Genomic DNA, 27,966 nt, shown 5'->3' on the forward strand with positions numbered 1-27,966 from the left:
TATTGCCAGGTCCAGCAGAGCTGCACTAATTTTGGGTAAAATGTATTAAAAAAAAAAAAAAAAGGAAAAAGGGGGAAGCACCACTGTGTTAAATCAAAAGCCAGATGAAACAACTATGCCAGCTGAGCGCAAGATAAGGGGGTCTATAGGAGGGGATATTTTTGCATCATGCTGTGGAACCCCTTGTTGCCTGCTGGGTCACATGACTGCAAACCTGAGACCAAACTGAGGCTGTGGAACAGGATTTAAGAAGTCATCAGAGCATTAAAATGTGTCACCTACACACACACACACACACGCACACACACACACACACACACAGAATACATTACAGGGTGGACTCTGCTTTCCCTCTGCTCCCAGGGTGCCGAGCGGCAGGCGTCATCACAGCAGAGAGACAAAGCGTCAGCACTGTTACTGCGCCTGTTGTACATGGAAGACTGTGAAACTCCAGATCTTGGCCCTTTGTAGCGATAACCGATATTATGCTTTTTATATATATATCTAAATATACACAGCCTTTCTCGCTTAATCTCTTTATTTTCATGCTTTCTTCTTCTTCTACACTTCTTTTCACCCTTTTCTTCTTCTTCTTCTTCTTTGCCTCCCTCCACGTCTGAATGGAGAGCGGAGATATCTGAGAGAAGCAAATAAAAAAGAAAAAAGAAAAAAAAAAGCGGGGCTGTGATGAATCTTTTCTGTGATAGTGGCGTGCAGTCCTGATGAGACAGTGAATAATAATAATTCACCCCCATCTAGAAAGGCATGATTGGTTTTCCCCATTGTTCTAGCAGGAAATATTAGTGATTGATTCTGTGTGCCAAAAAAATGTGATTCAGTTTGCAATTTTGTACCATTGTGTGTCCTCTTGAACACTGCGCACATTTCACTCTTTATAACTCTGTGTATGCCTGTGAGTGTGTGAGTGTGCGTGTGCGTGTGCTGTGTGTGTGTATCCAACTTTGGCATACGATTACTGTCTCTGAAGAAGTCAAAACTCAAACAAACCAAAGTGAATCATATATATAACGGAGTTCACAATCCCATAAAGCTGTTTGCTTCCGATGATAATCCTGTGCAAATGTTGTTTTTTTTAACTCCTCCGTGTATCCATCGCCTCCTTCTCTCGACAGCTGGTGGTTTTTTGTTTTTGTTGAGAAGCAGGTCAATGTTCGCTCAGGATGCGCATTACCCGACCCAATTGACTTAATCCAGCAAGGCGGAAATGTGGAAATATGAACCCCCTTCCTGCTGTCCCATACTGCTCCACCCTTAAAGCTCATTCAGCTCTGCAAAAGCAGCCACTGGAACAATTGGTAAGCAGGCAGGGCAGTAGAAACAGTAGTTGGTAAACAAAAAAAACAAACAAAAAAAAAAAAAACCTCATCCCTCACCATAACTGCCAAAATAAACCTGATAGAAAACGGGGAATTGGTTGCGCCGGCTGGGTCACGGTTGATAGGGTCAGGGCCACAGATGAGTGGGTGCAGGAGGCGGCCATGTCTGACATTTTTCATCAGACGAGTCGGTCAGACAAAAAATGCCGCAGCAGAGACAAAAGAGACAGCAGGTAGTCTCCAGGACTCCCAACCAGAAAAGTGACAGAGCCGGAAGGTTCCCGCGTTCGTCATTTACTGAAGACGTAATCTGCGAGATCCGTGTTATTCGGAACTTTGAAAACATTATTTGGTGATAAAATGCAGTGTTTGAATTTACAGTCAGGTACAGGCTCAACATACTGTAATATTGAAGACATTCAGTGCATACAAATCCAGAGGAAAAAGAGGCCAGTTTGCATTATTCCTCATGAATCCTACTCACAGGGGAGTTGCTTTAAAAATCTGAAGGACAATTTTATGGCTCAGAGACGGTTGCTTTCCTCTCTGGCATGTTTAACTGTCTGCAGAACGATCGATCAGCTTTTTACCTCTTTGGATTTTCTGTTGATGGAGTTTCTGACAGTTTTTCACGGTTGATGCTCGTGTCCACAACTTATTTTTTTTAATTGGAAAACGACATAACAGATCATAACCAAAATATAGAGTGGATCTCTATTATATGATATCATCAACAAAGATATACGTATAATCCTGCATTTTAACCCAAGCCTGCGAGTAGTCATCATGCCACAAAACGTCTAGAACCAAATATTTTTGCAAAGACACGTGGATGATTCAAAAAATTCGGTGACCGAGCAGACGGACAGGGATCAACCTCACCTCTCAGTGTCTTACCACCAACCATGACGCTGCCAAATGAGATCTAAATTTAGGGATGACCACTCAGTGACAACTCATGCTGCTCCACCGTGCCAGGTCCTGGCTGCAGCAACGTGAAGCTTTTTCATCTCTATTTCTCCTATTTTTTCCTCCTTCCTGGCTGAATGGAAGTCAAATGAAGAGTGGAGGTGCAATTGGTCTAATTATAGGAATCAAACCCAAGTTAGAGGGTGCAGTGGTTCATCGGTGCATCGATCAGCAGCAGCAGCAGCAGTAGGAGCAGGAACAGAGCCAGTCAAGCATGCAACCCGAAGGTGTTAACGCTTGTGCTGAATATGCTTTGGCTTCGTGACCTGGAGTTAATGAGTGATATTACTCAATGGTGTTTGCAGATGCAATATTTTGACTGCATCTGTCACTAAGTGGGGGCCACAATAGAGGAAAGTGAGACCTGTCCCTCTTGCCACTTGAACACTTTACATCCCAAAGTTAGTGATCTTTTCCCTCTTTTGCCCCTTTGATTTACTTTGCAGTCACAGACCAGCGAGCAGGGGAAGTGAATCAATGCTGAGGCATTGATCCCCCAGGTCACGTCCCCGTTTGAACAGGGGTTTTTGCCCCAAGCAACCAATGAGAACCGCTAGTCAACAATGATCCCTCACTGGCTTCCCACCCACAAAGCAATGCTTATTGAGCTCTCTCCGGAGTGTGAACCTCTTTAGCTCCTGCGTCACCTGAGCCACCACGCTACAGGACTCACCTCCCACAGCACTGGTGGAGAGGAGAGTTCTGAATGATGGTCGAGCTAACGTTGAGTCAGGGAGTTAACTCACGGGCCCAAAGAGTGGCAAAGTCTCCCAACGCGTCGAATTAATAAGGGCACAGAGAAAAGCAAACAGTGAGAGTAGAATAAAGGTAGAAGAAAGAAGAGAGATTTTAATTTTAATGAAATGTCTCAAAACGAGATGGAGGAAAAGCTGGAAGGCAAACACCTTGAAAAGTCACCCACCTAAAGTACAAGCGGTGATAAAACTGAATAATAGAAAAGTTTATACTCCCACTAAAGAAGGAGAAAGGAAGAAAGAAAGAAAGAGGCAGGTAACAGAGAGGGCGCTGCAGTCAGATATGTGGATAGGATGCTTCTCTCTTGAATTGGCTCAAATACAAAAAAAAAGTATCTCCATTCAACAGGAAATCAAACTCTCTCGTTCAGCAGAGCAGCCAGCCGCCGGGAGAAACAACGCGCAGTGGTATATCTACAAGGAATATTCAATATGAGACAGAACAGGAGCTGTACTGGGACCAGTGGCTGGGGGGTGGGGGGGGTTATGAGTTCTCACTGTGGTCTTTAATCACCGAAACCCAGAGAAACGTGGAAGAGCTTTGGTGCCGCGACAGAGACTCAAGAGTGGCACGCAAAGACTGAAAAGGGACCTAATGTCAACACTTGATGGGCTTTGAATTATTGATATTGCAAAACGCTGGCGGTGAACGGAACGTGAGCTCAAACAGCTCCATTTAGAAAAGCTGTGAATCAGAGACTGTTGGCACACACACACACACACACACACACACACACACACGAGAACACAAGAACTCCTCTGTCCATTGATTTCATGTTACTACAGTATCGTTACCCAGACATGCAGACTCTCAGACTATTGATCATTGATGCAGCAGCTCAGCAGATTCTCAAATCAATCACTGATTCCTCCAGACAGATTAAGCATTTCTAATATGGACTGGAACATATTTGTCTGGAATATGTATCTCCTGTCGAGTTGAGTATTTTTTTTACGCTCATTTAAAAGTTGAAGATGTGAAGCATGGATTGTTCTTGATGTCGGTCTGAATCAAGACAGTGCCGTTGTCTGTAAATATTCATCTCTTGCTGGGGAAGTAGTGAAGAGAGACTCTTTTTCTTTCCCTTAAATCGCTACAGATAAAATGCAGTATACTCTTTTCATTAACGAAAAGAAAGAGCAGCGTTGCCATGATCAGAAAGTGGGATATGTACAGTACATCAGAGATGACACTAAAGGGCTCAAACACAAGCTACATTTTTACCAGATTTTCCTCCGCGCTTTCCTTTTTTTAAAATCCTTTACCGCTGCCGCTCGCTGGACTTGATAGCGTTGTACACACTACAGCCTATGAAGAACAGCATCTGTATGATCAAGAAATGAATATATCACTATATTATCGAAGGGTTTTTTGTTTGGTTTTGTTTTTATTTGTCAGCTACGTTTACGACTTTGTATGGCATCAGTCTTTATGCGCAATGTTTTTCACCGGTTATACGGAGCTGTCTACTTACGCACACGCAGACAGAGGAGGTGCAGTGTTTGTTGTCCAGTGACGCTCAACATCTGTTTTTAAACAGGGTTTGCTCCTATGGTGTGCTTTATACAGTATGTATGATTTTGATCATAAACCTATATTGAATATACCTGCTGTTAGCATTACGAGAAGGATATCAATCACAGTAGATGTGGAAAAACAACTGTGGTTGCTGACCTCTGCTACGGTTCAGAGCCAACAGATTTTCCATTTCCTTTGAAGAATCAATAAGCTATTTGCGATATGAATACTATCCGTTAGCAAGCATATCCTTTTATAGAATAACTCATTGATTAACTGATTTTTGGTGTTAATCATGCATTACATACAAAGTTATATGAGATCCAATTTTCTATTTTTGATGTCCAGACCAGTTTGTGGTATTTATGCATACGTGTATATGGATACATATGGCCCCAACACTGCATTTATGCGTGACTAGTAAAGCATATTTTCTATGGTAGAGCCCATCTCCCACTATTGTTTGCACAGTAGCTTATAATATGCACCGTGATGCCCCATTGTCCTTTTACTGTTTACTCACTTTATAATTTGTGATATTACGTTATGAAAAAGCTGTATTTTGGTACTATTCAAATATTGTTAGAAAAAGAGGTATAGCAGACGTTTTGTCCAAGAAATATATTACCATAGTGTTGCTATGAATTAGTCTGTTTTCCTTATTTTGGGGAGGGATGACAGGGATATTTTTGTTCTTCTTTTGTTGTTGATTTGCAATCTGACAGTATATCACCATTGTTCTATATACGACTTTCTTACGTGGCAATAAAAGATGACTTCTGTAAAAAAAACGCTGCCTGTCTTTGCCTTCCTTTGGTATCTCTTGTTATTCTCTCTTTCGTTTCTTTGTCCTTTTGTCCTCCAGAAAATACACTGTACAGTCCTTCAACTGCTGTTTATTCCTCCTCCTCCTTGTCTTCATGCTGTATCTCCCCTCCCACTTTCCTCCTCCCCGTTTCCCCTGGCACTTCCCAGAAAAACATCCGATGTTAAATAGATGTTGTTACTCTGGCTTGGACTAACTTACTGAAAGAACGTTTTTATATATATATATATGTATATAGCAGCAAGGTAAAAGTTGAAGCAACGTTCATGCTCAACTGTCTGACACATAAACACAGATGTCATTCAAAACAAATTCCAAATGTGTTTTTCCTAATTTTCTTTCACAGTGAGCGTTTGGCAGATGGCTGTGTGCACAAGGTCACCAAGATTGGCATTAAACACCTTCTTGATACTTTGTCTTGTTTGCATTTTATTCAGCAAATGACATTCAGTAATAACCTCTTTATACAGTAGTTTTTAGTTTTAGTGACGGAGTCCACCAGTCTCGCACAGGCTTTATATTCCCTTCCTCAACATGGGAGTTTGTAAGTTTATCAGCCTCATTGTTCAGTGTTAACTCTCCTACAGCCCGACTTGCTGAATGTATGCTGTGGGTATAAGCCTGCCATTCGGGAAACAACAACAACAACAACAACAACAACAACAACAACAACAACAACAACAACCTCCGTGCTAGCAACCTACACACTGAAAATGGCGAGATTTTAATTAAGATTTTAATCACAGAGTCGACATACATCTTTGCTGTTTTTGTGGTGTTTTCTTTGTGGGGAACCAGACATTTTAATAACTGTGCTCTCTTTTATAGGACTGTATTATATTGTTTTATGTCCCCAGAATTCTGGGACCTGTAGTATTAAATCACACTGGTTGTTACCACTTGTTACCATGGATAGTGCATCAGGCCTGAAGTCTCAAGGATTATAATTATGTAGTAGCAATTTTGTCGTAATTGAGGCAACAACATGTTTCCTCAGCCTTATTTTCATGTTATATTTATATCACAACCTTTATACTTTTTTTTTTGCATGTGGTTGTATCAACATTACCTCTTGAAGTTTCAGATTATTTTCGGCAGCGTGACGTTCATTGATAATAACTTTATACATAAAAGGACCCAGTGTAGATGAAATGTACTTCAGTCTACAAAGTCCTATATTCAAATCAACATCTATGCACCATAAAAATATCTCCTCTCCTCTCATACCTCTTTCCCTGCCGCTTCTCTCTGTACATGCAGAGCTGAAGCCAGAGAGTTAATGTGTCCTTGGGCTTCAAACAGAAGATCACTGCCAGACAAAATCAAACTTACTGTTTTGGTTGTAACTGTAGTTTGCGTCGTGCATGTGCATAGTGCATGAAAGGTAAAAAAAAAAAAAAAAAGCGACACAATGTGCACAAATGCTGCTTTCACTCCCATCAGGACACAAATACACATTGCAACAGACACAAGTGTTTGCACAATGTGAGTTTACGCTGATTACTCAGGCTGCCAGTGCTATTGGCAGTGAGGAAACAGTCCAGGGAATTTAACTCAAAACAAAGCAAACCTGCTTTTCGTCCTGCTCCCCTGCCAATCCTTCTCTACCTTCCCGAATCCTGCTTAGCAGAGCGGAGCTGCACAACAAGAGCTCTCTGTGTGTTTAAAGCCATCTGGCACTGATCTCTGCTTCAACCATCAGGGGCATCATCATCATCATCATCGGCATCATCATCATCATCATCATCATAACTATCATCAGCATCATAATCCTTTGGTACTTGTTCTTGGTTTTAGCAGTCACTGATGTTTTTCATCAACATGGTCAACAACACTGTCACTATCAATACAATCAATCATTATCAATATGCTTTTAGCTGCAATAACGATAAAAATACAATAATAACATTTTATTGTAAAACCAGACTTATGCAAAACCAATGTATCACAAATGTATAGTGAAGATAAAAGTGCAAAATTTTCTCTTTTCCTGCTTTTAGTTTTAAAGTTTGGCAGCTTCATTTTTGAGTAGTATAGAACTAGTTACTATTTGGAGCCTGATTAACTGGCGTCGGATTTATAAAAGTAATAAAAACTGGGCCCTTTAATCCAGAAGAAGCTGTCCTTAGTTGTTTCACTACTGCTTTAAAGATTGTTGAATCTACACCACTCAAATAAAACACCTCATTTTTTCCCTCATTTTTTTAATACAAATTCTAGAGCTTAACATCTAATCCAAGTAAGCTGTCTTGTAAACTGTGAATACTTAACATGTTGAAAATTATTTGTTACTAGAATGTCAAATCAATATTAGAACCAATTTCTTCTAACAGAAATATGCCAAGCATATATTGTAATGCAAAACAAAAAAGTGTTCAAATGAGTTAACAAGGTGATTTAATAGAATGAAATTCCCTTACAAACAGTAAAACAAGTGTTTCTCATAAAAAGTGCAGCTAGTCCACTTAAGACTTATTTGCAAGCTACGGTATAAGTGATTAACAACTCCCCATCGGAGGCAAAATGATGAAAGAATAAAATTTGAATTCAGCAAATGTCTCCTCATGGTTTTGTTAACGGTCCAATCTGTATGTGTACCGAAGAAAATCCGGTGTTCCTACTCAGCCCTGGTTCTGTAAATGAGAAACACAAATTGGCTCGGGAAAGAGATGGGGTAAAGGGGGGGCAGTGGGAGTGATAATTCTGACACATGCTAACGGAGAGTGCCAATTTAAGGATTACCAGGGGGAAGGAAAAGGATCAATCTACCCTTCTGATGCTGCCAGACCGTGTGGAGTTTTGAACGGGATTGATTGGCGAGTGCTGGTGTATATACTCCACAACATACAACCATCACATTGTCAAGAAAGAGAGATGGAGAAGGAAGAGAAGATCAGAGCAACAAAAACTGAAAAATAAGTGATATGATCAGGCAAGAGTGAAAAACTGTGTTAACATCTGTGTGGAGACTGCATGGTCACACTGGGAAAGAAATTCAGCCCTGGACTAATCCAATGGGAACGGTCCGCACCCTGAATGACAGGCACACCACAAAGAGAAGACTGTTAGGGCAATGCACATCCATGAATTTGAGGGGGTGGAGCTGAAGAAGAACAAGAAGAAGAAGGTGCAACAAGATGGTGTAATTAAAAGAACACATCATGTCACAACTAAGAGACACCCATGAAAAGTTACTTATGGATACATTGAGATTTCTACTTCAGCGAAGTGTAAAACAATAGCATTTGTTATATGTTTATTATATATTATATATATACTTTTATTTTTTTCAGATTTTCAGCATTTCCATACAGGTTTTTATATGTGCAAATTAATAAATGTGCATGGAAACAGGTGGGTGGAAATGCACTTAATGATAAGATCCTCTGTTCAGCATTCATTTAAATAGAATTGCAGACACCTAATCTTTCCTATCCGCTAGACATTTACCAGACAAGACAGATTAGAGAGGTATTAGAGCTTCACAGGGAGATATATTTGAGTATTGTTCAAGTGACAAATGTCATGCAACAATCTGTACAAATGACCAATGGGAAGCACATACAAGGAAAACAAGATTAGCCCCAGAATTGAAACCTGGGGCACTCCATATGTTATTGAAACTAAAGAGGAAACAGTGTCACCAACTGAGACAAAAAAAACCCTGTTATCTGACAAATATGAAAACCACTCCCAGGCTGCATCCGATATATCAACCCACTGTTGAAGGGTGTTTATCAGGGACCCATTATCTACTACACCAAAAACTGCGCTGGAAAAAGGAGAATATAGCAGTCTCTAGTATCTGCATTAAAATAAAAGGGCAGTTTCTGTGCTGCTGTGTTTCCGAAACATTACGAAAATGTTTCATAACATGATTATCTAACAGAGCCTCCAGAAGCTGTAATCAAACTGTATTTTGCCAATAACAATGATAATTTTATTTTGGTATATCATCATCAATAATCTTTTACTGCCTTTCCCAATGCTCCTTTGGTATTTTTTAATAAGTCTGCTGAAGCATTAGATTTCACTGCACAGCACATCAATTATATAGTGAAAACAGCACTCAGCTTTTCAGAAATTGCATATGTTATTCTTATGGCCCAGGGCAGCAAAAATCAGGATCTGTGAAAATGAAACATTCCCTTCCAAGGTTTCAGACCAGGAGGAGTCAGACTCTAATCTGTGAAGAGAAAGCGATGTACAGCCTGGAGGGATACCACTGACAGTGATGACGGGACTCACTTTGTCGTCTTTTACACTGTTTGTTTGAACTTTGAGATCCAAGGGAGCTTCACTTCATAACATAGTAATGTTGTCTGTTTGAAATTAGAAGTGTGCCCTGATAGTCAGAAGAGACCCTGCATTATAGGTCTCTAAGAATGGAAGAAATAGAGAAAATATCAGGACTGAAAAGAAGGTTTAAAGAATCCAGAGCTGGATGCTTGAGGTTCTGCAAGTTAAAGAGGTAAACTTGAATTTACTAATAAAATAGATAAACACTGACAAAGAAAGAGGCTTAGACAAAGAAGCATCTTGGACAAAGTACATTTTTCGTGGAGAAGTCCTACATTGCAGATGCAGTGGCCTCAAAAGCATATTGTGAATTATAAAAAAGGAAAAAGAGATATTACGAAAAAGAAATTTATATTCCAAAAGAAAGTATTATAACAAAATAATAGGGTTTAAAGAATCCAAAACGAGCTGAGATTCTTCAGAAGTTAGAATTATTATACATAAATGAATACATACATACATACATACATACATACATACATACATACGGAGCTGCTGCAGCTCAGACATTTAACCTTTTACTATAAGTGACTTTATTGCTGCTGATATAAAGACGTCATTGTCACACGTGTCAATGTCAATATAAAGCTGAACTTGAGCAGCGTAACTAAAGTCAGAGCCAGGCCTGTCATTGTGCGCATGCTGCACATCAAAGTGTGTTTTCCTTCTGCCATGACCCTGCTACGGCAAATTATCGTATGCAGAAGGCAGTGCATTATGGGACCATCCCCTACACAAAGTTCAATGAGTCATCTTGTCAAAAGGATTGACCTGCCAATCTCCCTTGGGGACTTTCTGTCAAGATAATACAGTATTCAAAGACAGAGAGACAGAGTGGGCTCTGGGCTCTCAGGGATAAGATACACAAGGCTAAGCCGGGCTCCTCTGCGTGCTCTTTGGAAGGATATATAATGTGGAGCAGTTGAATATATAAGTTCTACTTTTTATACCCTTCTTTGTCAGACTCTGCACTTGTTCAGTCAACGTCTTGATGGTGTAAATGAGAGTCAGTGTGTATCATGTGAGTGTTTTTCTTGAGAAGCCAATCTTTCACACTCACCTTTTTTTTTTCTCTTATCGGTGCAAAGTGACGCAACATGGCAGGTAACATAAGACACAGGAGATCACTAATGAATGCAGGGAGAACAGAATGCGCTGCGTGCAGCTGGGTGACATCAAGACAGTACAGCTGCAGTGATAAGTGTGTTTACTAAAATGTGTGGGGCTCAGATTTGTACAAAGTGAGATGGGATGCGGTGGCATGTATGGATGCGTCATTGTCAGGGTATAGAAATAAACTATCAACAGTCCATGCTCACTTCTTCAAGCTGTTTTAATCTTTATTATCTAAATTAAATCTAGGCCTTACTCCTGGGGTTAAGATTACAACCTTGCTTTGGGTTTGGCAAAATAATAGCTTCATGTGTTAATAATAATAATAATAACTATAAACTAGATCTGCAAGCGGGTAAACTCTCAGGTTCGAGCTTTTAGCACAAGATGGAACCGACAGCACAACAACCAGGAGCATCCAGCTGCATGAAGACGTCACTGAATAAGCTTTAATAAGGTTCTGGGGTAATGTTCATTTCGGCTTTATGAAAATGGGAAGAAACAGTCTGAACAAACATGAGTTTAACATCTTATGTCAATAGAGGAAAAAAATGACGATGACTATGACTGTATATGATAGTGACGAACATCACCCAACTGAAATGTCACTGTTAGCTGACATGTCAGCTGTTTCAGCTTTATTAGATGGTAACATGTTAAAGAGCTTCATCAAAATCATTTATGGCTAACGCTAGCTATGTAGCGATAGCAAAACTTACAAATAGCTCCTGTAATGGAGGTTTAAGATGCAAGTTTAGGTGATTTCTGTGATGGTGCAGGTTGCATGTGTTGCTAGCAGTACCAAGGCATAAATAGGATTAATAACACTCAACACCACAGTATGTTATTTGACCATGAAATACACGATTTTGCTTTTATCGCATGGTGAAAACATTGCATGTAACAGGGAAGGAAACGTCTGTCTGTAAACCACGCACAAACCATGAAGAATTGATTTGCACCACACAGAGCTACAGTGCACGCAAAGTGCAACCAACATGTTTCCCTAGAGTCGCATTGAGATCCACCTGTGAACTGCTGTTTCCTTCACTGGTGTGAGGACTTGCAACATAATCACACATAGATTTTTAAAAAATAAACTGTTACAGACATCTACCCCCTCTATTAACAAATTAGCCTGTGATCAAGATCATCCTGCTTGTCTCTGATAGATGAAGTAGTCTCTATCTTGTGGCTACACAGAGGAATGGCGCTATCCAGAACAAAATGGATGGCAACAACAACCACACTTCAATCATCCCTCCTGATGAAATCGATTTTACAAAAAAGGAGAGCTGCCGCTGCGGGTCAAGCAGCCTCCCAGGGGTGAGAGTGAGAGAGACACGCAGACAGTTATAAAGAGGACAGAGCTAACAGGAGTGAGGGAGGGAGGGAGGGAGGGAGGGAGGGAGAGGGAGCCAGTGATGCACCTGGACACCAGATGGTTCATCAGCAGGTCTCTCTTTGTCCTCATTGACAGGAAATGGATCGCTGAGGGCCAGACTGTTACCTAATTACTACAGGACCACACACACACACACACACACACACACACACACACACACAAAAAATGCAAACAGACACAGACAAATTTACAGTCTCACGAACACACACACATACCAGCACACACCTTAGTCACATACAATACATGCATGCTTGCTGTACACACCTGGATGTATAACCAACACACACACACGCACGCACGCACGCACGCACGCACGCACGCACACACACACACACACACACAGCGCACTGGCGGTCAAATAGGCCAATCTCTTGCTTTCCTTTTTCTTTTTCCCAGAGTGCATTTCAGCACTGGAGCTGTCAGATGGCTCTTTATTTCCGACTGTCCCAGCGTGCCCTACCAGGCCTCCCCACACACACTGTGACAGCACCGTTTACAAGCACGCACACACATGCACACGCACACACACACTGTAAGTAGCTGCACACATACAGTAAGGATGCGCCTGAGGTTTTCATGCACAAACACACACTCACCATATACTTTTTTCTTTTTAAGTATATATATATGTTCTCATACACACACACACACACACACACACACACACACACACACATACATACACGCATGTAAACCGACACACCAACTCAGCGTCTCTAAACAGCATCTCACAGCGTCACTGACATACCACACCTGTCGGACACAGTGTCAGTCCATCATCTCTGTAATTAGACAATCGGCTACCTGCCTCTGCCGAGCGAAAAGACAAGTCACAGCAGAAAGGTCAGCTGATGGACGGGAGGGAGAGGAGAGGACTGAGCATATATCTTTACGCTGAAGACGTGTTGACTTGGATATCTGGTGATTTTTCAGGATGAGGGTGAGATCTGTTATCACCAAGTTATCACTAATTAAAACCAAATCGCCAAAAAAGTAATGTCTAAAACTCCAGGAGGAGATGCTAAAAAGTAGAAAATGCCGAGGCAACATCTGTGCTTGCAATTTTTCAGACAGAGAGAAACTACTTTGAAATGTATTTTGAATTGATCTGCGAGACATTTAGGTCTCAACCTCATACGACAATACGAAAAAGCAGCTGACGTATATTTACTCGGACGCTATATATAAACATGTTTCCAAAGTTAGTTCAAGGCGTTCTATCAATATCTCACATCAAAAAATGAGCCGGAAAGTAGAGAGAGCCGAGGGAAACGGAGACCAGGGAGGTGGCAGGGGAGAGGGAGACTTCACTGTACTGTACATTTCAAATGTAAGAAGACTCACTGCAAGAGACGAGACGAGACGAGAAGAGAAGAGAAGAGGCTGCAGCATGTTCAACAAGCTACAATGGCATCAAGCCATTTTTCATTACTTAACAAAGAGCATAACTAAAGAGTACAAAACAGAAAACATAATAACACTGATTCCATTCTGTTTTGCAATTAAATGAGATCTGGTATCTATTCCACCTCACAAAGAAAACAGAACAAAGCAGAACAGAAAAGAGCAGCAAACAATCGGTGTCCTCAGTCGAACAGCTGAAGCGGTGACGTGACTCAGCCAGCCCTGAACTGTGACAGAAGCGTCTCTCAACATACAGCCGGCGTTTCATGGTGACACAGCAACATATGTGTCTGATGTCATCCAAATCTGCATGTGTGCATAAATAATCCACCCGCCCGAGGGAAGTATTTTCCACGATTTAGAGACCCGCACCCGATCACACATCACCATTATTTTTAATGCATTCAGACTAAAATTCTGAATGTCTATTTGAATGTCTATTTTAATTTAAAAGCTCATAATGATGTTCGGCCACTGCCCGAAATAAATAATAAAACATAACGAGTTCAGCAGTCCGCAGGTGTTGCAGGTGATGTTACATGTAATAGTTATTACCAGGAGTAAAAATACCTCCAGTTAGCTGTGTCAGTGATAACTTTGTTTTTGCTTTCAAGGTTCCTCTCCTCGTCGCTTGACAAGACCCGAACTTCTGTAACTTATACAACTGTTTTCACAGGCTGAACGTTTCTCCCTGTGACAAGTAAATTGAGCTTCATGTGTAAAACAGCTGAATTGCCCCCCTTTTTTCTGTATTTGACCGATTTATTTTTCTATTTTTATACCTTGCCTGAATTGAAATGGTTTTGTTGTCATTGTGTCGTGCGAGTCGCCATGACAATGAGGGTAGGGAGGAGACTAATCTGTCAAGACGATACCCAGAGAAATCTTTTGAACAGGCCTCGACTCAGACAAAAAGCTCTGAACAACAAAACATTGACACTCTTACACGAGTATAATCAGTTGCCGGAGTGTTGATGCCAGCGTTTGGCCTGGTGAAAGTGTAAAATTCCCGATTCCTGCCAGAGCCATCCTGCCAAAACACAATCCCATTAGCGTGACATCTCTAAAGTGCATTTTACTCACTGGCACAAAAGATCCAAAATGTCAAGTCTCCTGTTGCTGTTGTAATAAGCCGCTCAGTTGCCAACTGGCTGCCGTGCCTCACGAGTGGCGCGCAGTTTCAGCACCAGCTGTGCAGCATTAATGTTTGCAGCAATATCTGTGTTCCACCAGCAGGGGTGAGCAGGCAATTATGTGCACAGGTAGAGGACAGTGGCTCTCTGCCACTTTCCCCTCATCAGCACCATTAACATGAATTTCTTTTTTTGATGGATGTCATTCCTGTTATCCTTTTTTTCCCCACATTCTTCTATTTAGAGGGAAATCATGTTCTAAACTCTGGACCTACAATCCCTATAATGCTTTTGGGGATACCAGGAAGTATAGAGCTGCAAAATGAAAAGGGCAGCTGGTCGTGGAAGTAGTTTCCAATTCTGTATTCTCATTTCAAAATGTTTCTTTCAAACCATATCCTCAATGTTACTGAACACTGAAACACAAGGAAGCCCCTCAAGGATCCCCCACTTTGAGACCCATTGGCTTAAAATACTACAACACCCATGAGCTTTGGCCTCTGTTGCTATGGAAAAGAAACCAGAAGTCAGAAGCTCACATCAGAATGATGAATAGGTTTAAGCTGCAGATTATTGTTTTCAGTTTTTCTCATAAATCCATCTTTAGCTTCATTAGTGACGAACGCAACTGATATTGAAGCTCAACGATTGAACGTCTCTTGACGAAATGCACTTTGGGAGTCGTAGTTAACCTCTCCCCCTGATGTTTTTATTCACACAGGCTCGCACTTTCGACTTTTTAATCAAAGAACCGGATCATTTCCAGTGGAGTTGCTCATCATTTGTACCGATGATTCAACCAGGAGAGATTCCTGCTAATGGCTCCAGTTGTGAGTTACATAACACTGTCTCTGTGAAAAATACTTCTAGAACACGGGGGGCCAAAGTAGTTTTTTCTTCTTCACTACTCCATATTGCTGTTGTTGAATTAGTTATCCGAGTTATCTCAGAGTTATCTGTTTGTAATTTTAGCCTGTATTTGTTTGCATTTTGGCAAATTTGCACCCTTAAAAATATATGTTTGCATGGTAAAAATGGATGAACAGGCAACAATTAACCAGAATACTTTTTGATAAAGAAAGAAAACATGAACATGAGACTAAATCTAAAGTTAGAAGGGTCCTATTTTTTCTTTCTTATGCTGTTTATTCAGAGTTATGACCCTGAGAAGGACGGACTGTGATTTTAGATGCAAACTAAACAAAACCAGAGAGAAAAATACGGAAAATAATTCTGAAAGGCAGTAAATCAATTCCAGTCCAGACACTGATAATCTCCACAGCCCAGACCATCACTGCTTGAGACAAACCCCAGGTGCCTGCCTTTGCCACAATCAAAACACTGAATCTACAGCAGTTTCACCACCGCAGACCCTCCATCTTGGAGTATCTGCATCTCCTCCAGAGCTCGCTGATAGGGGCATCAGCACTTGAGCAATTTCTAGCCAATGGATGGCCTCGATCTGACGGTTGGTCAGTGCGAGCCGGCTGGAGTGGACCGGAGGGCGGCGCGCTTCCAACAATGGCCTGGAGGAAAGCCAAGCGTTGCCACGGTGACAGAGCTGCAAAGAAAATCTCTTTGTATTGTTACCAAGGCAACGACTGTGGATAGGTGGGGAGGGAGAGAGGGAGGGAAGGGTGGACGGATGGAGAGAGGAGAGTTGGCGAGGGGAGGAGGAAGGGAAAAAAGGGAGAGATTGAGCAGAAGAGGTAGAGGGGAAAAACAATAAGAGAATGGAGGTGAAAGAAAAGGAGAGAGGGGGATGAGTTGTTGTTTGAGGCGCGGAGATATGAGCCCAGGCTTTATTATTCCCTCCATCTCTGCCTTGTTTACGCTGGATGATTCTCGACTGCGTGGGAGAATTTACAGTTTGCTGTAACCTCATCCCAAACAAAGTTACTCAGCAGATTCTTTTGAGCCAGATGGATACAGCAGCGCTTCTTTGGGAAGGCAGCTCAAACAGGACACAATAAGTCAATGGCTCCTTTACCGACTGCATGTCTCCAGCCGACAGCAATCTCCCCCTCTCTACCTCTCCCCTGTACTCCTTTTTCCTCTAGGTGCCTCTTTTCTCCTCTTCCTCTCCATCATTCTCTCTCCCTCCCTCTTCTGTCTCTGACTCCAAGATTTTCTTTTTTTTTGAGTTTGAATTGTGACTTAAGAACATTTACTGGAGTCATTTTGATAACTTTTGAACTGCTTTGCTCCGGGGGCTTCACGAACTCCCACTGTGTTTGAATTGATTGCATAAATCTAGCAGGGAAGACTAACACTGGAGACATGTTTCTTCTCAGCATTTCAGGATTTAGCATATGTGAGTGTGAATGTGTGTGAGTCAAAAAAAAACAAAACCAAAAAAAAAGCATTCATCTAAGTGGCTCCATCGCAGCAATATCTACACTATAATAAATATAATGAATTATGTAACAATTTGACTTTCTTACGAGGCCGGAAAAGTGTAAGTTGACAGAGAGACTTGACAGAGAGAGGATGAATGACTTTATTTCAACATGCTCTTGGTTACATTTGGGTTATGTATGCAGATTTATGCAACCCTCCCGTTTTCAGGCTGCTCGTTACTCAAAGCAACTGGAAATTTCTCATCAGTACCCCCCCCCAAATTCTACACTTCACACACAGCTCCACACATTCTAATGTGCGTGAGGGAGGGAGATTAGAGGGAAATTGAATCAAATCAAATCCCCCGAAATTGCACGGAGCTCAGTGGAAAAGGTATCTGTTATCTAACGCCAGCATTGCATCTCATCTCATCTCTACCGACTGCCTGGAGACAATCAGCCACTTGGTGAAGGGGAGAACAGAGGACTTCAGCTCAGCACAGACTTTATGCTAAAATCTCCCATGGTGGCAAAAACTTGGTCAGACTTCACCTTGTGCACATGAAGTGTTTTTTTTTTTTTTTTGTCTCTCAACACAATCAGGCCGTTGGAGCGACAGGAAATGAGCACAGCGGGAAGGCAGAGGAAGGAGAAATCTGCGAGCTCCGCCTTGGTCTTGATTGATATTCCAGCCGAGGAGTCGGAATATTCAAATGTCAGTAAGCTCCGTTATCTCACTCGGGAGTCGGCAGAGATTAGGGGATAGGTGAACGAGGGGCGCCGGGAGGTATCGCACTGCGTAAACTCCACGCGTGCAAACACACAAGCAAACACACAAATTTGCACATGTGCACTCGTGCGTACACCATCACAAAAATACACATGCAAATACTTTCGCACACACACACACACACAAACACACTCCAGAAAAGTCCACCTCAATCCCACAGAGACTTCTTTTTTCAAATGCACACACTTTTCTGCACATATATAAACACACACACACGCACACACACATACACCTCGCCTCTGTTTTCACATTGTATGTTTTGTGCTTGCAGGAAGGTTGGTGAGTGAGGGCTATTAGCTCAGCCGAGTCTCTCCTGCTGTCTGTTCGGGCTCAGCTACAAAGACGGATCTCTGTTTCAGATCAATATTGCTGTGGCCAGATCCTGGCTGTTACGCAGAGAACAGTGTTTGTTACTAACCCTCAGCTAATGCCAAATCATCAGTTTCTCCCTCTCTCTCTCTCTCTCTCACACCACACACACACACACACAACTCTGAACTCTAAATGTTAGGATTTTTCCTTATTTTCTGAGTCAGCCACGGTCTGCATATTACAGTGTGAATATGTTGTACATGTACATGATACCAATGAAATACTCATCTGGTCACCTGGTACCTGTTGGTAGTTAAAAGACAAGGAGTACAGGAATAAATGAGACTCTAAGTACTTTTTAAATTACCCAAGAACCACAGGCTTAACCTATATATCATTTCACAGGTGTAATATTTTCCCTTTTTTTATAGTTTTCATAATTAATGCTAAATGTCATAGAAAATACTTACTTTGTAATTTCAGCATCAATGAAGCTATTTGTAAGTTTCGCCATTGCTACATAGCCAATGTGTATTTACCAGTCTTGCTAAGAGCCTTAACCACTGTAACATTTACAAGACAAGAGGTTATAATACGCCCTCTGCGTCTTCAGGGAAGCCTGGACGCTACTGTGGCCTCGCCAGTTAGCGTGCTAATTTCAGGGAGAAGAAGAAAAGTGATAGAAATAGCTTGCTTTCTTCCACTGGAGACAGCTCTTGGCAAGTGAAGCAAGGACTTTGGTGCAGAACTGGCAATGTGTCTTCTAGACTGGAGAGTAAACAGCTTTTAATGCTAATGCTGGCTATGTAGCGATAGCAAAAACTTGCAAATAGCTCCTTTAAGGGGATGTCTGTGCACCCTATAACTTCACTACGGCTGCAGAGAAGGGCCTGAACAACAGCCCACATCTTCCAGAGTTAGACTGAAACAAGTCTTCTCACACATTCTCACTGCTCTGTCCTGAGCGTCGTGTGGTGTCACTCAAAGGTAATGCATTTTATAACTGCATCTTTTCACTGAAATGGTAATGTTTTGTAAATGTTTTGTCAGCCCACTTGCAGTACCTTGGCGGCCCACCAGTGGGGTCCGGCCCACAGGTTGGGAACCGCTGCCATAACTAATTGTACTGCAATATCAATACAGACACCACTTTTCTTTCTTGGCTTGTTACCGTGTAATAAGGTTTATGTGCTGTGTAATAGCTGCTCGCTGAGTAAAGAAAGTGTAATTTAAGTCTAAGTCCCATTTAAAAACAAACATATTACTACCTAAACTCTGGTCCCTCTTACCTTGTACTTACTCACTCACACACACACACACACACACACACACACACACACACACACACACACACACACACAGTGGCCATTGGAGGCCCATTTTGTTATGAGGGGCCATGGAGCTGATCCAGAGAACAGCTTAGATATTTACACGGTTTTCCACTGAGACTAAATGAAAAAACAATTAAAGGCACAAATAATCACATACACATGGATAAGCATTATACACACGCACACACGCACTTCCTGTACACACTCCAGACCTCCTACTAGCAATGTGCTACAAGAATCAAAGGTTTAATACACAGCTGACATTGTTCCCCCACCTCCTGGCTTCACTACAGGCAAAACAACACACACACACACCAAAGTACACACACCACTGATACTGTGCGCTGTGTGTGTAAATGCTGGATGACACAAGGAATGTATAGAGGGCCCCTTTTTATGAAAGCATGCAAATTTTCTATTCTGCATGTAATTATGAAATGCACGCCAGGAGCTACAACAGTACGGTGCATTTACATGTATGTATAGTTGTATAGGTGGTTTCCACTTCCGCTTCTGCATATTTTAACGTGCGGAAACAGGCGCGTTCATCAGCCCCAGGGGGAGAATTGTATAAACAAAAGAAAGTTACGGGGAGATTGGGAAGTTATTTAAGCTTCTCTAAGTTCACTGATATTCAACAAAAGGATCAACGGGTAGATGAATGTTTTAGATGTTGTATCGACTGAAACGGGTTTGGAGCAAAATCACAAAAGGAAAATGAAACTGGACACATCGCAGGCTTCTCTGTCCTGGAAAGTTTCACAATATAATAGATACAACAGCGTCCGAACGTCTGACATACTCTGCAGGCAGTGGAGCTTTTGCTTTCGCTTGAATAGGAAAGTGGTCTCAGACCTTTGTTTTAGTGTGATAATGCTGTTTACTCTGTATTCTCGACCTTTACTACTATAAGTTCATCTCTGGCAGCATTTTCCACCCAGTAAAGATTCATCTCGCAAACCCCTCGTGTCCCTCTTACAAAGGAAAGACCTCGACACAGCTCCCACTGTGTGTCTGATTCTTCATCAAGAGAGAAAACCGCTGGAGGTTCAATTTTCAATGCACCACACAGCTATGATGTCGATATGTTGCAGTGAAATATGCAGAGTGCAAATGTGGAAATCCAAATACATTACGGATACATTATGCATTTCAACCGTCTCTCCCAGAAATATTACATTTATATTCTGGTTTGCTTTGCCGGTTACATTTTGAGGGCAGATGTAATTGCGGCCTGTTTAGCAATAAAAACCACTTTAGTTCAGATTGGGAAAGATTGTGGTTTGGGTTAAATGTTAATAAAGTAAACACGTTGTTCCTTGTGCCTCAAGTCACTGTTGACATTTCCATGACCTGCGTCTTTCCCGGACTTTAATCGAGTGCTGAGAGTACCTGCACATCAACAACAGAAAAACATGAATTGTATTTTAATCTCTATCAGCAGATCATGTATTGCAGAGTTGGTATTATACAGACGGTGATAAATTAATTTGTCATCCTGTTTCTCAGATTATTTTACAGGTTTTTCCTTTAATTTGTCACCTGTCTGTGTGTGGTCAGTCTATTATTAGCAGATCAATTCTTGCAGATACATAACTGGACGGCATTACGTTTTTCCTATTACGTATTCGACAGGACTAGGTTGCCAATTTCTCTATTTCACGACAAACTTCTGAAATGATTATTTAGTGTTAAAGTCATTATTTTGTGCCGACAGGTGTAACTTTTACTATCAAGAGTTTTCATTTCAATATGTTTTTGTGATTTGTGTGAACTGACCCTCTAAGCTTGAATGCTTCATCTGGAGGGAAGCCTGACTATTTCCTTTTTTGCAAACAAATAAAATGAAAGTGCTGATGCCTTTTTTTAAAAATCGTAGCTCATAATATATTGCTCTGTATTTTTCATCAAGATCAAGATATCCCTGATGCATTGATACAAAACAGACGCGTACCGAACGCTAAATAAATGTTTGAGTCAAATTTGAACCAAAAAATAAATAAAAGGTTAAAGAGAGATGCTGTGGTCTCTCACCATCTGCCTTCAGTATATTCCATATTGCAAAAATTGCACCAAACAAGACCAAGCAAGAGGTGATGACCGGTGGGAGTTGTGTTTCTTGTTAAAGGAGTGAAGACTGAAGCACCCAGGAGTTACCAAGTGGAAGCTCAAAATCACCTCCTGCCATGAGAGTAGCAACGACTTGTTCAAGAATCTGACACACAAAAAAAAAAAAAACAATGACAGTGAGATTCAACACAGACTCTGACAGAGAAATGTCTGAGTTCCTGTTCTGTGTGAGGAAGTCACAACGAGACTTCATTGTTGGCCTGTTTTTAATGAGCTCAGCCAGTAGCCCAGGGTAGAAGAGCAGTTGGATCCAGTGATAATGAGAAGCATAATGCTGCTCCCGCTGCCTCCTCATGCCCTCTGTTAAAATGGGACCCGATACTCAGCTTCGTTTGGAATTAGATTTAAAAAGAAAAGGCCTGAGCTCGCAACAGTTTGCTGAGGCGAACAACACTAACACTAAAGAACAAGGTTAGATGGAATTTCTTGGTGTTTATATGGAGGGAGCTCATTTTGATAGCTTTGCGTCAACCCTCCTCGGGCAAACTGTCTTCGTCCGTTTCATCTCCGTGGCCGATTTTTTAATCTTTGAACAAAGAATTCAAGTTTACCCTCTTGATCTTCTGTCGTCTGAACGCAGGGCTTTTGTCACTCCTGTTCAGTAATTACTCATACAAGTAGTCACTCAGTCTCTCTCTCCGTCATCCACTTTCTCACTAACTCAGTAATTAACAGACTGATAAGGGAGATTCTCCCCTGTGTCGTGAGTCTACGGTCTTATCTGATATGAATACATTTCAGCCGCGATAATAGATGTGCAGAATGTCGGCTCTATGCTGATGTAAATTTACTTTGTTGGTTTATTCAACACGACAGTTCACAACAAATTACTGGTGAGGATTGAACGGTAGTTCCTTGCCAATTGGTGAAACACAGATACCTAGAACAGAGTAGTAGAACTATACACAGCTACAAACGACATACGTGTGACTGAGTCGCTTGGGGTTAATATAACACCTCATAAAGCTACTAAGGCAAATTTGTTAGTTGCCCAGCAGTCATGGAGCAACATTAGCATTTATTTTTAATAGTGTTTTTGGCCACCTGGGTAATGCAAGTTCAATATTCACTCTCCTTTAGCTGCTAAATTCTCCACTATGTTCACCAGTTAGTTGTTTACTTGTTCAGTCTGCCATTTCATCCTGGGCAGGTAGGTTATATGCAGGTAGTGCTGATGATAAGACTGATCCCTAAAACAAAGCAGGCAACGATAATCCTCTGTGACGATACAAATGACACCTTTCAGATTACACTCAATCATTTCATCCTGTGTTGATTAAAAGAATATTAATTGGTGCATCTTTTGCTTCTTTGTGCTTTTTCATTCTTACTGAAAAGGGTGAATCGGGGCTTGTGAATAAAAATCTCATGAATAGACAGACAGCACGTCGTCTGGACAGACATTTAATGACTTGTCATCTTGCCAAGCTAAGCATAACTGACTGCGATTAACAACTTGTATTGTTAACGAGCATCTTAACTCTGAGGGGTGTCACAGTGCTCATTAGGAATCGGTGGACAAAGCGAACGGAGCAGTCTTTAGATGGTCAAAAAGGCAGGATTAGAGTCAGCGTAGTGAGGGCTGTCAGATTTAGAGACAAAAGAGAAGAAACAAAAGACTAAAAACAGGCAGGTTCATCAGAGGATCCTTAGAGAAGAGAAGGCAGGGTGAAATCCTGAGATAACTTGGCAACAGGGTCTGGAAATCAGAAAGTGTCAGTTCATTTTATAAACTGAGAATAGGTGGTCAGAGGTCGTCCGGTCGTCCGGTCAAGAATTATTATGACCCATAGTTGTGTTTTATTGTTAAGGAGCTATTTGTAAATGTATGTTTTGCGATCGCTAAATAGCCAGCGTTAGCATTAACAACTGTTTTACTTACCAATCTAAAAGAAACGTTGCGAGTTCAGCATCAAACTGGTCAGTTAATGCTAATGTTGGCTATGTAGCATTAGCAAAACTTACACATAGTCGCTTTAACGACGAAAATAGATGTGGATGAAGAAGAATGGAGGATGGAGAAATATAATATATATAGATACAAGCATCAGTCCAGACTGTATTTTGCCCTCAGTTCATTTCGTTCCACTCAGCTCTCCAATTATGAGGCAGTGCTGGCCAACACTTGTCAACATCTCTCCCCTAGTAGCCACAGTCTCAATGCATTTTGCAGTTATTACTTGTAGTTTGGAATATGTTCTCATCTCTCCACAGTGTTTTATAGAAGAGCACACTGGCTCTTTATTTGGTGCCACCTGAGTGCAAAAAAGCAAATGCTTGTCATATATGAACATACCCTCATTAAATCAACTCACTTACCTGCTTGCTAATTTCATTTTATATCACTTTTATATCACTCACACACACACACACTCACTCACTCACTCAGGGCCCCTCGCTGCTCGTCCGTCCTGCTCTGGGCGAGGTGCCAGTGCTCACAGATGGCATTAGAGGAAGATGAAGTGCCCGTCTTGCAACCAGTGAAATGCGGATGCCAGTTAGTGGCCTAACTGCTATCTGAGGCGCCGTGCTGAGCCTCAAAGACTTGTTGACTCAGAGTAGAAAGAGCTACAGGTACACACTGCTACTTACCTCCAAATCCCTAAATAAGAATCTTTAATTGCTTATTACTCGACATATAGGGCAGATCACTGACTCAGCTGTTTACAAACACGTCTCATTGCTGCGCGGAGTATTAAAGCACAACTGGTTTACAAACTCATCAACTGAATCGGACCAGAGCAAACGAACTACGCTTCTTCACGTGGTTTAACAACATGTTGCTTAAAAGAAAGACAATCAAGCTATAAACATCAAGATATTTATGACAATGGCAACAACATCCACTGTAGTTGTCTGTCATTTCAGTGACGGACATACAGTTATAATGTTTTCATTCCATGATTCACTGCTGACTCATTTGTTTTCGTTCAGCGTGTTGTAAAGTTTGAGCTCCGAGGACAAAGTCAAGAGGATAATTTCTGCACACTGTTGCGAGAGGTGAGTCGAGGCAGTTGGAGATGACTGTGACTACCAGGCACAACCGCTGCAGGTGAGAAGTGGGCTGTTTGTGAATCCAGAGCCGTGTGAGTGGCTACTTGTCTTTTATTCCCCTCCATCCCTGCCTTGTTTATGTCTGATTACGTGTGACTGCGTGGGCGGGTTTACAGTTTGCTGCAACCTCATGCAAAATAAAGTTACTCAGCAGAAAAGTGACTCGGGAGAGACGCAGCAGCAGTGCATCTTTGAGGCGGATGCTCAAAAAGAAATACAGTATGAGCATCTGCTCTCCCTCTCTCCGATCCAGCGTATGTTTCCAGGCTGGATGGAAAAGTGAGCTGTTTGCTGATGTGTATTATTAGTGGAGAGGCTGAATTTGTTTAGCTTGTTTCTCTTACGAGGAGGTGTGTGGTTTTTGTTTTTATTTTATTTATTTTTTTACAGTGTGAGAGACCTTCAGATAAATTCACCTCACGGATTTTATATCATTGCAGAAGCTCATCGATTGCCACTAACAGAGCCGTAATACAGGAACTCACCACTTCAAAATTACAGCTTCTGCTCCAATACACACACCTGTCACTATGGCAACACACCTGGATCATTTCAGATGCTCAGCAGCTTAGCAAAAAAGACCCACAGATTGGGAATGGCGTAGTATGGCAGTAAGGAAGGTGAGCCACAAAGACCATCAAACAGTAAACACACACACACACACACACACACACACACACACGCCAACACAGTGAATTTAGATGACTCATTCCTAATCAATTCGGGGGAGAAATGTAATATTAACCTTGTGGATCTGTTGAAAGGGACTAAAAGAATGTGCAGCTTCCCTTTTTTACCCTCTTTATTTTCTCTTCTCTAAGTTGGAATGTTTATTGATCCTTCACAGCACTGTTAGGATTTAGAGGGGATGGGTCAGCTAACAGCGGGAGAGATAAGTTGGCTTTTCACTTTTGGTGGAAATGGAGCTGAAATTACTCTTTTGAACTTTGGTCCGACTGCAGTTCTTCTGCCGCTCGGATCTCCTGCTGGCGCCTCTCCGGCCTCTGCCTCGGCGCTGATTGAAAACCGAGGTCGTACCAGTCGCACATCATCAGATCTATCCGTCTTCCACAAGATTCTCTCGGGTATGTCACTAAAGGATCTCACATACGGCCTCATTACCTTTACATGCATCTTAAATGATTGGCAGCACATGCATATGATCAAATAATGTCTGAATTTCACCTGAGTGCTTGTATGCGCACTGCGGGAGTGTTGATTCACACATTGATTCTTGCATGAATGTCCTATAAAGCTTTTGTTCAGGCATTATGACTGTTTTATATGCATGTTATATTAATCGTATACCCCCGCCCCATTTGCCACAAATTGTATTATATCCTAACACTGCTGTCTGCGTGCATTTACATTTACATCACTCTCCTCATCAGCGCAACTCCAAAGCAATCAACAATTGACACAGAATGCCATCAGTATTAACCAAGTCAACTGCAGAAGATTACTGTGCATCTTTGCTTTACTATGCATTAATAAAGACTGAATTTATTCTGAGTAATTAGTGGCAATGTTCCAGCAACACACACACACACACACACACACACACACACACACACACACACACACACACACACACACTAAAACACACACACATGCAGTGAACTAGAAATGAATGTAAGTCTTCAAAAGCATTACATTTGCTCTACAGTGACAGATTATCTCTTTTTTCAGAATGCAGATTCATGAATTAGAGCCAATAATGCTTTGATCGATGGGAAAAAATAACAGCCCCATTTTCCAGCCGGTGAAAAAAAGCACCATATGTCAGTGTCATGGTGCATTTTGTAATTCCCCCGGCTCTGAAAACAGGGAGGAGAAAACATTTGTTTGGTGTTGTTAAATCACCTATCGAAAGGCTTGTGGAGGAGGTTTCGAATTCATAAAACTGAAACGTGGAAAAAAAAAAAAAAAAACTTATCATATCTGCCAAGTATGCGGATAAGTAATTAAGCATGCAGACTGGCAGACACACACACACACACTCACACACACACACACACACACACACACAACCGAAGGCACGCAACAAACACCCATACACACATAAGATGATTATTTACATGATTCTGTAGTAGTGGACCGACTGTTAGATTGAACCTCTAATTTGGGTTTCAATGCTTAATTAGTTCAGGCAGCCAAACTTATTTGAAACGAAGTAAATCTGCCAAGGTGGGAATTGAATTCTCACAACACTCGATAAAGCATAAATAAACGTACAGCCTCCTGAGATGAGTCAATTCACTGATTTGTTGTTTTTTCCAACAGGTAAGAAAGGTAAGAAAAAACTATTCATCCAAATAAATAAATTTCTGTGTTCATCCAAACCACACAGACATGATGCAGACAGTGTACGATATTAATATGACGTCCAATGTTGACAGGCAGAGGATGAAATGTCTTATACCTCAGAACTTAACACTGTTGCCGTGAAGCAGAGCATTATGGGAACAGCACAAAGCGAAAGGTGGAGAAATATACTGGGAAAAATGTATGTAGTTGCATCTGTTGCGACCTCCAATTGTGAGTGGGTTCGCCCAGAGATATCACATGTCGCCACCATAACTAGAAAACTGACACGAGCTACAATTGAAATATGAAAAGGATAATATGATAGAAACGGGAATCAAACAAGGATTAAATGATTAAACACAAGAGCGTGTTTTAAAAGCCTAATTAAATCTTAAAAACGTAGCAACACTCGGATGTACCTTTGCACGTTCGGGCCGGTCTGTTGAGAATTTGATAAATGCTTTAAAATGATCCAGTTTCAGTTCCAGCTGCAGTTTATGAAACTGGGACATGAGCTTGTTTTTCCCCACAGCTCTGCAGGCCACCGGCCAAACACTGTGGTCATCCACACATGGACACTAAGTGCATCTCCATCCACCAGTTTTCATGCGCACGCACACACACACACACACACACAATTTGCACATTAAAAAAAATGGAGCAGAGACAACATTACAAAAAGTTTCGATGCTTGGCTGAGGTGTGACAGTTGATGTTTTGATTGCAAAACAGTTAAGCTTTTACATTTTGATAGTTCACATGTAATTTAGAGATACGTTTCATTTAGAAAGTCTGCTTCAATTGATTACAGCTTCCTTTATTTGTTGCATACTTTCTCCACCAATCAGGTTCTTTCTTTTTAAAGCCACTTTTTATTTATTATTTAATCGAGAACCTGGTCTACACGAGCCACCGAAGAAGGACACAAAAGCAGTGTTGGATT

General features: G+C 41.4%; 1 protein-coding gene across 1 annotated transcript in view; it reads right to left on the reverse strand.

Moving 5' to 3' along the window:
* cpped1 (calcineurin-like phosphoesterase domain containing 1) overlaps positions 1-27,966 on the reverse strand; it is a 138,712-nt gene that overhangs the window by 72,586 nt on the left and 38,160 nt on the right. The gene's annotated exons all lie outside the window — the stretch shown is intronic.

The sequence above is a fragment of the Seriola lalandi genome, unplaced genomic scaffold, assembly GCF_002814215.2.
Source record: "Seriola lalandi dorsalis isolate HSWRI2012SDOR001 ecotype SW California unplaced genomic scaffold, Sedor1 jcf7180002054965, whole genome shotgun sequence".
Classification (NCBI taxonomy): domain Eukaryota; kingdom Metazoa; phylum Chordata; class Actinopteri; order Carangiformes; family Carangidae; genus Seriola; species Seriola lalandi.